This window comes from Chiloscyllium punctatum, chromosome 17 (assembly GCF_047496795.1).
Source record: "Chiloscyllium punctatum isolate Juve2018m chromosome 17, sChiPun1.3, whole genome shotgun sequence".
NCBI classification, from domain to species: domain Eukaryota; kingdom Metazoa; phylum Chordata; class Chondrichthyes; order Orectolobiformes; family Hemiscylliidae; genus Chiloscyllium; species Chiloscyllium punctatum.
The window spans coordinates 52593938-52606669 of record NC_092755.1 but is presented as its reverse complement, the minus strand read 5'-3'; positions in this window follow the sequence as shown (position 1 = coordinate 52606669).

Below are 12732 nucleotides of genomic sequence, written 5' to 3'. Positions count from 1 at the left end.
ATTAACGATAAGTGTAAGATTCAGTTCCTTCCCTGTGATCACACGCTGCAGGATAATGTTTTTAAAGAGTCTACAGAGTAGAAAAAATCAGTGTGAGAATATTGTAACGATTCAGTTTGTGTTTTCTTTTAGTTATACTCCTGTTGAAAGAAAGGAGCAAAACAAAGAACACAGAAAATTGCCATCGATTGCCAGAGTTTGGATAAGGGTGTGTTACTTTGATCGTTTCATCTGTGTCTAGTTATTAAAAATGCTTTTAATTAATTTGGAAATATTGTGGTTAACTAACCCATTAAACTGTGGTAAGCCACCTTTCATTGTGTCCACAATGAAATTCTAATGACTGGAAACCATGTCTCTAATTGCAGACACACAATTTTACACCTGACAATGCAGCAGCACGGTGGCCCCGGTTTGCTTCCACAGTCCAACGATGTGTAGGTGAGGTGGACTGTCCGTGCTATACTGTAGTGTACTATAGTGTGCAAGTCAAATGGACTGGCCGTGCTATAGTGTGCAGGTCAGATGGACTGGCCGTACTATAGTGTGCAGGTTAGGTGGACTGGCCGTCCCATAGTGTGCAGGTCTGGTGGACTGGCCGTCCTATAGTGTGCAGGTCAGGTGGACTGGCCGTGCTATAGTGTGCAGGTCTGGTGGACTGACCGTCCTATAGTGTGCAGGTCTGGTGGACTGACCGTCCTATAGTGTGCAGGTCAGGTGGACTGGCCGTCCTATAGTGTGCAGGTCTGGTGGACTGGCCGTGCTATAGTGTGCAGGTCAGGTGGACTGGCCGTGCTATAGTGTGCAGGTCAGGTGGACTGGCCGTGCTATGGTGTGCAGATCAGGTGGACTGGCCGTGCTATAGTGTGCAGGATAGGTGGATTAGCTATAGAAAATGATGGGTTACAGCGATGGGGTGGGTCTGGTTGGGATGGTCTTTGGTGAGTCGGTGTGGACACGGTGGGCTGAATGGCCTACTTCCATACTGTCGGGATTCCATGAATTTGCAGTTTTCAATTTCTTAGATTGAGAAAAAAAATGCGCTTATTTTGTTCGATCACAGTCCACACTCTATATACAGTTAACAACTCCACCTCTTGGTGGTAGATCTCCTGGTTGATAGTAAGCATCACCCACCAAGCCCTTGTAACTGTCCTGAGTGATGCTATCCGGCGTTTCAACTCTCCAGGGAAAATCAGGGCAAGTTTCAACCATTTCACAACAGACCAGAGAAGAAATGACCACGTGCTGCATGAGTGGAACACGAGGAACTATCCAAATTGTGCCCACAGTTAGACCATCACCCACACCCTAAGCATTGGGTCGGGAGTTCCATTCTCGTGGTATCACAACCGGTTACTCTGCATCAGCGGAAGCCATTGAGAAGGTTATTACCTTCACCATCAAACTATAACGCATAACGGAATCAAAACTAATTCTTTGATACAAAAGAATGCTTCACCGAATTACAAAGTGATCTTTGAAAAATGCTGGTGAACGTGAGTCGAGAAGCTTTACAAATTCAAAGAAATGTCTAAAACATCAACAAGAAGGCAATGATTTGGATTTGAGATGTTGTCTTTTAAAGATTTTGTAAATCCGTTCAGGAATATTTGTTAATCTTCAAGACAAAATGCACAACTAGAGCTACTGTACACCTAAGAATGACCTCCTAATTAATTATAAACACTTTTATCCCAGATATCAAACTCCGTGAGGCCATCCTCTGGCAAGGTGAAATTGGGAATGCTAAGATACATTGGGAAAAGTTACTGTCTCGGGGATAATTTACCTTAAGATTCCAAGAAAATAAGTTTTCTTGGAATCTTGGTTCGCAGATGGAATGAATTTCCTGAGTAAGTTGTGTAGGTGGGTACAATTGCAATGTTTAAAAGACATTTGGATAGGTACGAGAATAGGAACGTTTGGAAGGCTATGGGCCTGGAGCAGGTAGGTGGGGCTAGTTTATGTTCGGCATGGGCTAGTTGGACCGAAGGGTCTGTGTCCGAGAATAAAAGTCATTTTATGTGGTTCCTAACCAAGGTTGTGTATCAAAGGGAAAAGGTATATTTGAGAGTATAATTAAACCTTGAGAAGCTCCATAAGTCCATCACTGTTTTTTTCCGGAGTTGGGATAACGTTGAAGAAATGATGTGAACTCAGACGCAGTACAATATATTTTGGAAGAAAGCACAAATTCCAAGAGTTTCCGTTCGACGAAATGAGTTGACAACTTAAGCAAAATTCGGAAGATCAACATATTTTGTAAGTGTTAGTCATAATATTTTGTTTGACAGTATTAGTAAAGATTCCCCCTTCGACTTCAAACGTCAACTGTGTTTCTCTCTCCACGATTGTGTCAAATCCGTTGGGCATTTCCAGCATTTTCTGTTTTTTACTTCACATTTCCGCATCTGCCATATCTTGCTCTTCTGTTGTTGTGAATCACCAGAAAACCGAAATTTTGTGAAACGATAGGGGTGCGTATCGACAGCGTAACGTTCACATTAAAAATCACACATTTTATTTGGTAAACCCTATAGTGGGAAAAGGAATGCAATCCCGGATAGGAAAACGAGTCATTTTGGACTCGAAGCGTTAACTCTGTTTCTTTGTCGAACAGTCCTGCCAAACATACTGAGTTTCCCCCAACACTTTTTTTATAATTCAGGATCCCTATTATACCGCATGCTAATAGAGTTACTGACCATCACCCAGGTAATGACATTATGAGTCTTGGTCGCCTTGGACTGTCTGCTCAGGCGTATGCTGCCTGACTGTGTTTGAGGTGACAGCTTTACTCTAGAGTTGAGGTATTTACTCTCTCAAGGTGGGACTTACATAATTGCCCTTATTAACCTCATTATAAAGTTACAGAGTTCGACAGCAAAGATAAAAGCCCTTCGATAAACAAAAAAAATACGTTATAGTTCAAATTTCTATTGCTTGCAGTCGTATTTTCCTCCTTAAAAGTGACGAAAAATAAATTGAAACTCGGGCTCTTGAATGGTTGTTATTCTCATGGTCTAGCTGATGAGTCAGTATCTTCAGTAACGTCTGAGGCTGGACTGAGGTTTGAGGCGGTGAAAGAGAAATAAAGACATCACCAGCACGGAATATGGTGCAGTGAGTTGGGGAGACTGGGGTTTCAGCCCCACCTGTCCCAGTGGTGTGTAGTAACATGGCTGAATAGATTGATTAGTAAGTAAATACGGGGAAAGTCAGATATATTTCGATTTGGAGATGCCAATGTTGGGCTGGGCTGAACAAAGTTAAAAATCACACCACACCAGGTTATAGACCAACAGGTTTACTTGGAAGCACTAGCTTTCAAAGCCTTGCTCGTTCATCAGATGGTTTTGGGATATAAGATCACAAGACACAGAATGTATACCAAAGGTTTACAGTGAGATGTAACTGAAATCGTATATTGAAAAAAACCTGGATTGTTTGTTAAGTCTCTCATCTTTTAGAATGACCATGTTGGTTTCAGTTCTTTCACATATTAGTCGCAGAACGTTTTTAGAGTTACATTCTCAAGTGAACTTTAACAATTGGTGTCATGTCGGCCCAGGTAATGCACTGAAGGTGTGGGGTGCGCTGTGTGAGACTGTGCAATAATGTTCAGGCTGATTCTAATCTTAAAAAAGCAGATTAACAGAATCTTGCATGGGTGTATGCAGTTTTTGAGCAAAATAAAATGGAATTCTGCAAGTACAAATTCACCCACATGCTTGTGTGCATGCGCGCATGTGGGTGTCTGGTGGTGGGGGTGGGGGGGGGGGGGGGAGTGGAGGGTGCGGATTATGAGTGTCTGTGAGAGAGTGTGTGTATGTGTGTGAGTGTAAAGGGGTATAAGTCTGTGAGAGGGTGTGTGTGCGTGTGAGTGTGGGAGTGCATGTGTGGGCAAATGAGAGAGAGCTTGTGTATGAGAGGGTCTGCGTGAGTGTATGGGTCTGTAGGAGTGTGTGTGTGTGTTTGTAGGTGCGTGTGTCTGTAGGTGTGTGTGTGTGTAGGAGTCTCTCTGTGTCTGTGACTGTGAGTATATGTGTCTGTCTATGAGTGTGCGTCTCTGTGTGTGTGTGTGTGTGTGCGTATGTGTGTAGTGCAGTGGGGTTACCTGCAGTGAGACATAAACCCAAGGTCCCAGTTGAGGCCATCCCCATGGGTACCGAACATGGCTATCAGCCTCTGCTTGGCCAGTTTGAATGTCCCAGGACATTCAACCTCGGACCTTCGGCTGATCATCCTCCGAGTCGCACTTCGGGACAGGCAAGGTTGAAGGCCAAGTTCGGTACCCATGGGGATGGCCTCAATCGGGACCTTGGGTTTATGTCACACTACAGTTGACCCCACTGTACTATACACACACAGACACACACACACACAGATGCACACTCACAGACAGGCACACACACAGACACAGACACTCCTACACACACACACACACTGCTACACAACACTTCTACAGGCACACACACACTCCTACAGACCCATATACCAATGCAGATCTTCTCTGATACACAAGCTCTCTCTCATGCACACACATGCACTCCCACACTCACGCATGCACACGCACCCTCTCACACACTTATACGCCTTTACACTCACACTCACACACATACACACATAAGCTTGTGAGCTGAATTTGTACTTGCAGAATTTTATTTTCCTCAAAAACTGCATAAATCCATGTAAGATTCTGTAAATCCGTTTTTTAGATTAGAATCAGCCTGAATATTATTGCACAGACAGTCTCACACAGGGCACCCCACACCTTCAGTGCATTAGCTGGGCCGACATGACACCAATTGTTAAAGTTCCCTTGAGAATGTAACTTTAAAAGAGTTCTGCGATTTACAAACGAAGGAACTGAAACCAATCCGGTCATTCTAAAAGATGAGAGACTTAACAAACAATATATGATTTCAGTTACATCGCACTTAAACCTTTGCTATAAATTCTGTCTTACAATCTTATACCCCACAATCACCTGATGAAGGAGCAGCGCTCCGAAAGCTAGTGCTTCCAAATAAACCTGTTGGTCTATAACCTAGTGTTGTGTGATTTTTAATTTGATATATTTCGACACCTTTTTCTTCTGTGCAAATGCAGAGATACGTATAAGGCAAGAAAAAGCACGCAATAAGCTTTTATACTAAAGATCAAAGATTATTCCCAGATCGCAGTTTATTTCTTTCCCGACTGACTACATTTCCCAATTCCATCTGGTCCAGACCCATCTTTTATTCCCTCCTTATTCCGTCACCTCCTTTTGCTGTGTGTCATCAATCACTCCCACTTTCCAACCTAACCAGCTTACTTTACCTCCTCGCCTTCCTTTCCATCCCTTTGTATTTGTTTAGAGTCTATCATAAGGCTGTGAGCAGAAGCCTGGGAACCACGGGTCTGTGAGCCTGACATCGGTCGTAGGTAAGTTGTTAGGGGAGATTCTGAAAGATAGGATTTACAGGCAAGGAATGATTAGAGATAGCATGGCTTTGTGTGAGGGAAATCCAGTCTCACAAACTTGATTGAGCTTTATGGAGAAGTAACCAAAAAGCTTGATGAGGACAGAGCGGTAGATGTTGTTAACTTGGATGTTCCGCATGATAGACTAATCAGTAAAGTCAGTTCACATGGGATTCAGAGTGAGCATGTTACTTGAATACAAAATTGTCTATAAAGGAGACAGAGGGTGGTGATAGAGGGGTTTTTTTTGGATTGGAGGTCTACTGACCACAGGGGTCAGTACTGGGTCCACTTTCATTTGTCATTTATATAAATTATTTGACCATAAGACATAGGAGCAGAAATTAGGCCATTCGGCCCATTGAGTCCGCTCTGCCATGGTTGATAAGTTTCTTAACCTCATTCTCCCGCTTTCTCTGCGTAACCCTTGATAGTCAAGAAACTATCTGGATGAGAACATAGGAGGTGTGGTTGTAGGTTTGTGGATAACACCAAAACTGGTGGTGTGGTGACAGCGAAGGAGGTTACCTAAGAATACAAAGGGATCTTGATCAATTGGGTCAAAGAAGGGCAGGATCTATACAGGGGGTCTGGGTAGTGTTGTAGAACAGAGAGACCGAAGTGTTCAGGTACATAATTCTTTGAAATTTGCGTCACAGGTAGACAGGGTAGTTAAGAAGGAGTTTAGCATGCTCGCCTTCATTGCTCAGACCATCGAGTATAGGAGTTCGGAAGTCATGTTGAAGCTTTACAAGATGTTAGTGAGGCCTCTTCTGCAGTATCATATGCAGTTCTGGTCACTCTGTAATAAGAAGGATATTATTAAATTGGAGAGGGTTCAGACAAGATTGACCAGAATGTTGCCGGATAGGCTGGGACATTTTTCACTAGAGAGTAGCAGATTGAGAGGCGACCTTATAGAGGTTTATAAAATCATGAGGGGCACGGATCAGGTGAATAACAAAGGTCCTTTCCCTGAGGAGAAAGAGTTCAGAACAAGAGAGCTTTTTTTTTAATGGTGAGAGGAGAAAGATTTAAAAAGGACACAAGGGGTAACATTTCTACACAGAGTGTAGTTGGTGTGTGGAATGAAAATCCAGAGGAAGTGGTGGATGCAGGTACAGTGACAACATTTAAATGACATTTAGATAAGGACATTACTAGGAAAGGTTTGGAGGAATAGGGGCCAAACGCAGGCAAGTGGGACTAGTTTCAGTTTGGGGACATGGTTGGCGTGGAGTACTTGGACTAAAGAATATGTTTCCATGCTGTATTCCCTTGTATATCTCCCAGTTCTGTTAAAAGATCACAGAACCGGAAGGTTAACTCTGTTTCTTGCTCCACAGATGCTCCAGATGTGCTGTTTAATTTCAGGCATCCAGCAGCCACTGTATTTTGTTTTTGCAATAGGATTTTTAAAAAACTGCAACTTGTTAATCACCGAGTGGATATTTGCATGCTCCAGTCGCCTGGTGACTTCTGAAATTGAATTGGTGTGAGTTCTAACCGACTGGACAAAGGAATTGACGAAATTGGGCTGGGGGTGGGACGGATAGCGCTGGGGGTTGAATGGGGGGTTGGGAGTTGCTCTAAAGCGGAGGAGGCTTTAGAAAGAGAGGGATTATCCCAGGGAAAGGAGCATTGGCACTGCATCAGGTTCAGTCCAGATTCGCTGAAAGCTGCAATTTCTAAAAAAGCTTTTCAGACTCCAGCGAGATAAAGAAACACTTCATTCCAAAACGTCATTGAAATGGAGAGATGCCATGACAACCGTAGAGACTTGCCCCGTTGCCTGGAGACAGGCAGCGCTTTATAATTTGGTCACAGATGCATTTTCCAAGTGTCAGTTCCTACATGACCTGGCGGATTGTACTCTCAAGAAAATGGGTCAGGGTTGCATGAGCCAGATTCAGAGCATGGATTCCCAACCACCTTCCTGAAGCATTTAGATTTTAAAACATATATATGCATCGGTTAATAAGGTTTAAAGGAAGGGGGAGCTCAGTTGCAATGGTGTGAAATACCAGTTGCAGGTGACAGCTTTGTGGCAAATGAGAAGGCCCAGAGCAAAGTTAAAAGTGGCTTCATCCGAACAAAGAGTTCACGGGTTAGTTAGTGGGCCCCATTCGCCAATTATTTCTCTTCTTTAAAAAAAAGTGTCGAGGGACGTGATAGAGAAAAGGAGGAAATTAAAGGACAAAAATCTGGAGGACAATAGATTCCAAGAAAGAGACAAAGGAGTAAACACGAGGAGGAAGAAGTGAAGGCATTAAAACAATGGCAGAGGTAAAAACAATGACTGCAGATGCTGGAAACCAGATTCTGGATTAGTGGTGCTGGAAGAGCACAGCAGTTCAGACAGCATCCGAGGAGCAGCTCCTTGGATGCCGCCTGAACTGCTGTGCTCTTCCAGCACCACTAATCCAGAATTAAAACAATGGCAGACAGGAGAGAAAGGGATGCAAGGATATATATATATATATATATATATAAAGGGAATGTGGGAGAACTGATGGGGAAAAAAACTCATTCAAAATCTCCCCTTGTCATCATTCACATGGTCTTCGGGTGCACAAGGTCTTTAGGTGCGGTTTCACAAGTCTATTCAAACACAGCCTTGCAAGTTTCCGATTGTTTTCCTGTGTCTATCCAGTCAATGATAAATCACCATTGCTAATTGCACCGCGTCAGTCAGTCATCTGCAACGGAGACTTCCGCGGGGAGGGAGTGGGGAATGCGAGGACTGTTTAATGACAGAGAAATGGCTTTATTGGAAGACACACCGATGGGGTTAACGCTCAAACACAGGGTTTCAACATCAAGAAGTTGAGTTTGCAGAAGCATAAAGGACACCGCTAAATTGCAAATAAAAAGATTAAAATCACACAACACTAGGTTAAAGTCTAACAGGTTTATTTGCAAGTACCAGCTTTGGAGTGCTGCTCCTTCATCAGGGAGCGTTGGAGCAGGATTATAAAACACAGAATTTATAGCAAAAGATCACAGTGCCATGCATGCAACTGATACATGTTGAACAAACCGAGATTGCTGTTGTGTGTTGTGACCGTTTCACAATCTTCCATTACATGTCTGTCTCGTGGACAGCCGTAGTCAAGGCTCACTGAGGGAGGGAATTATCTGGAACAATCCCGAATTTCAAAAGGAATCCACCGACTATTGAGTCTGAGAGAGTGAACTCCCTGTAGGGTTGGGGTGAGTGGGTGTAAATCTGCCACTCGGCGTCCACATGCCCTCTGGATCACAAGTTAATGAAAAAAAGACCTGAGCACTGCAATAACAAAGCGACAAGATGGTCACAACACCATTCAAATAATCCCTGCGCACATTATAACGGAGCCAGGAGTCTGGCGCAAAATCCCCCACCTCTCCCCAGATACATTCTGTTGTGGCGAATACAAAAGCTGGCTCCCAAGGTGATTCCGTACTTCCCATGAACTGGCGAGAATTGTGTGCACACTGAAGCACCGCGGAGAAACAATAGCATTTTGTTTATGGTTAGCCCTGGCATTCACGCCATACCCAGGGCATGTTAACTGCTGATTAACATCACTTGAGTTTCTAACGGACTAAAAAGTCAAGCAGGTTTATTCATGGACTAAGCCATTTTCAGAGGAAAACGGTGGCGGCGAGGAACTGAATGTATTCCAAACAAGAAGAAGGTACCGGTGGTTGTCTGGAACGCTGTCACATCTGAGACTGAGACCTCTCAGACTGCCCTCAAACGGAAGCTGACCTTTTCACCGCAGCGCAGTGAAGATTGCCCACTGCTCTAATCAACATCACAAATAATATCACAACCAAAATAAGATGCTCTGCTCATTTTTCACAATTGTTTTGGGGGTGGGGGGGGGGGGGGGGGGGGCTTGCTGCCCATAAATTAGCAGCAGTTTCTGGAGATTACAATGGATGTTGTTCAGGACGACTTTGGTGGCTGTGTTTGGTTTCTTCCTCAAACAGAGCAGCTTTAAACCAACTCATTGCAGAATAATTCTCAGAATGATACACTCATGAAGCGCAACGCACAGGAACATAGAACATAAGAAGGACGAGCAGAAGGAGGCCATCTGGCCCCTCCAGCCGCCTCTGCCAGTTAATAACATCATGATGTGGAGGTGGCAGTGGTTGATTGATTGTCACGTGTACCGATTGTCACGTGTACCGATTGTCACCTAAATACAATGAAAAGCTTTGATTACGAGCAATACAGACAGATCATAGCAAGCAAGGATGTACAGATCAAAAAGACTTGGACAGAGGCATACAGGTTACATTGCTTACGGAGTGTCCATTCATCAGCCTAATAACCTGCAAACCAACCTGTCGTGATTCATGCAGGAGGACACCCAGCTCCCTCTGTGCACTGGCATGCTGAAATTTTTCACCATTTAAATAAGTCCATTTTGCTATTATTCCAAACAAAATGGATAACCTCACATTTACCAGCATTGTATTCCAATTGCACACTCACATAACCTATCTATGTCCCTCTGCAGATTTTCAGTGTCCTCTGCACACTTTGCTCTACCACTCATGTTAGTGTCATCTTTGAATTTTGACACACTACACTTGGTCACCAACATTAAATCATCTGTGTATATTGTGAACAATTGGGGTCCTACTACTGATCCTTGAGACCCACCACGAGCCATTGATCGCCAAGCAAAAAAAAATCTGTTTATCCCCACTCTCTGCTTTCTCTTAGTTAACCAATCTTGTATTCATGCTAATACATTACGCGTATCTAAGGAAAAGGAGCCATGACAAACACATACTCATTTTAGAGTCAGGCACATTCTTCAGCTCTATGCCAACTTGGTTTGCAAATCACCTTAAATTGGAGTGCACTGGTTACATAGAAAGGCAGGATCTAAGAGCAGCAAGCCATTAGCCCTTGAAGGTTGCTCTGCTGTTCAATTATTATCTTGGCTGATCTGAGAGTGGTCTCAGCTCCACCTAACTGTCTATCCCTCACCAAAACAAAAATCCATCTAGGTCAGGTTTGAATTAATTCAATGGTTCAGCCTTCACTATTTTCTGGGGATCAAAGATGCACAAATTTACAATCCTGTAAGAGAAAATAAAGAAATTTTCACCCCTTGTTTAGGAGAAGACCTTTTCATCCTAAACTGAATCTCCTAGTTCTGGTTTCTTCTACAAGGAAACATCCTCTCAGAACCCATCAAGTTCCCTCAGGTTTCAATAAGATCACCTCTCATTCTTCTCCAGTCCAATGGCCCAGCCTGTTATAATTTTCTTCATCCCAAGAGTGAGTTTTTCACACAATTATATCTGTTCTTAAATCAGGAGACCAAAATTGCACACAGTACTCCAGACACGGTCTCACCAAACCCTGTACAACTGCTAAAGGAATTATCTACTATTTTATATTGCATCACACCTTGCAATAAAAACCAAGATTACATTTGCCTTCATGATCACTTGCTGTATGTGTAAACTAACGTTTTGACCTTCATATGTCAGTAAACTCAGATTTCTCTGTGCCTCTGAGTTCTGTAAATCTCTCTCCATTTAAATAGCATTCTGCTTTTCCTGTCAAAGCAGAAGTGTTTACATTTTTTCACACTACACTAAAAACGCAAATTTGTGTCCTCTCACCTAATCCTTCTTAATCCCTTTCCAGATGAAAAGGTCTTCTCCTAATCAAGGGGTGATGATTTCTTTATTTTCTTCCCCATCTTGATATCAGCAAAGGTATTTATCTTTACATCCAAGTCATTGATGTAGATTATAAGTGGTTGAGGACCCAGCAATGATCCCTGTGGCCCTCCACTGATTACAGATGCAATCTGGAAAAAGACCTATTTGTCCCTGCTTATGTTTCCTATTGGTGAACTAATCCTTTGTCTATCCTAATGTGTTATCCCACACGAAAAGCATTCAGTTAGTATTGTCACAGCTGATGTGGCAGTTTACAAAACAAGTTTTGGAAATCTCAGTACTGCAAACCCACAGGTAACAATTTTATCTGCTCTGCTTATCAGTTTCTCAAGAAAAAAACTCTTATACTTTACTTAAACACAATTTCCCTTTCACAAAACCACATTGACTCTGTTTGATTACATTTTGATTTTCGAAATATCCTGTTATTACTTCCCTAATAATAGAGGTTAACAATTTCCCTATAACAGATGTTAGGCCAAAAGGCCTACCATTTCCCATGTTCTGCCTACTTCCCTTCTTGAATAATCCTGTTAAATTAGCTATTTTGTTATCAACTGAGTCATTTTGAGGATCTCAGGAACTTGGGAAAATTATAATCAAGCCCCCACTATCTTTGCATCTACTTCTTAATAATCATAGCATGCATGCTCTTTAATCCTGGGATTTGTAAGATTTTAGGGTTAATTGTTCTCCTAGCACATTTTCTCTAGTGATAATGATTGTTTTAAGTGCCTCCTTTTCCTTCATTTCTTGATGGTCAATTGTCTTTAGAAGGGGTTCTATGTCTTCTATAGAGAAAACAGACAGAAAATACTTGTTAATGGTTCTGCAGTTTCCTGATTTTCTATTCACAATTCCCCAGACTTCACACACTGGAAGACTAACATTTAGTTACTGTTTTCCTTTTTAAATACTCAATACCTATTTTCATATTATTTGTTATCTGTCTCTCAAACTCATTTTTTAAAAGTTATTCTATGCTGGTCATAAACATCTATCCAATCTTCTGACCCATTTCTACCCCTCACAAAATTGTACAGATTGATGCTATCCTTAATTTCATTATTTAGCCATAGTTGATGCATCCCTCTCAAAGATTGATTTATTTCTCACTGGGATAAATCTTTGCAGAAAGTTAAATATGTCCTTAAAAGTCTGCTACTGCATATTTACTATCCTGTCTTTTAGCCGAGATACCCTTTTCATTTTAACCAGTTTTGCTTTCCTGCCATTATAATTGCATTTAAAATGCTAGTCTTAAATCAAGTTTCTGTCCTTTGAACTCAGTGTGGGTTTCTACCATATTATGATTATTGTTACCTGTGGGATTCATTACCATGAAGTTATTAATCCTGTCTCATTGCTTGTTATTAAGTCTAAAATAGCCTATTCTCCGGTTGCCTCGACAATGCTCTAAAGAATTCTCTCAAACACATTCTATGAACTTATTTTCTAGACTATATTCACTGGTCTGGTTTACCTCATCTACAAATAGATTAAAGTTGTGTATAATTATTACAGTATCCTCTTATATGGCCCATTTATTTCTTCTTGTAA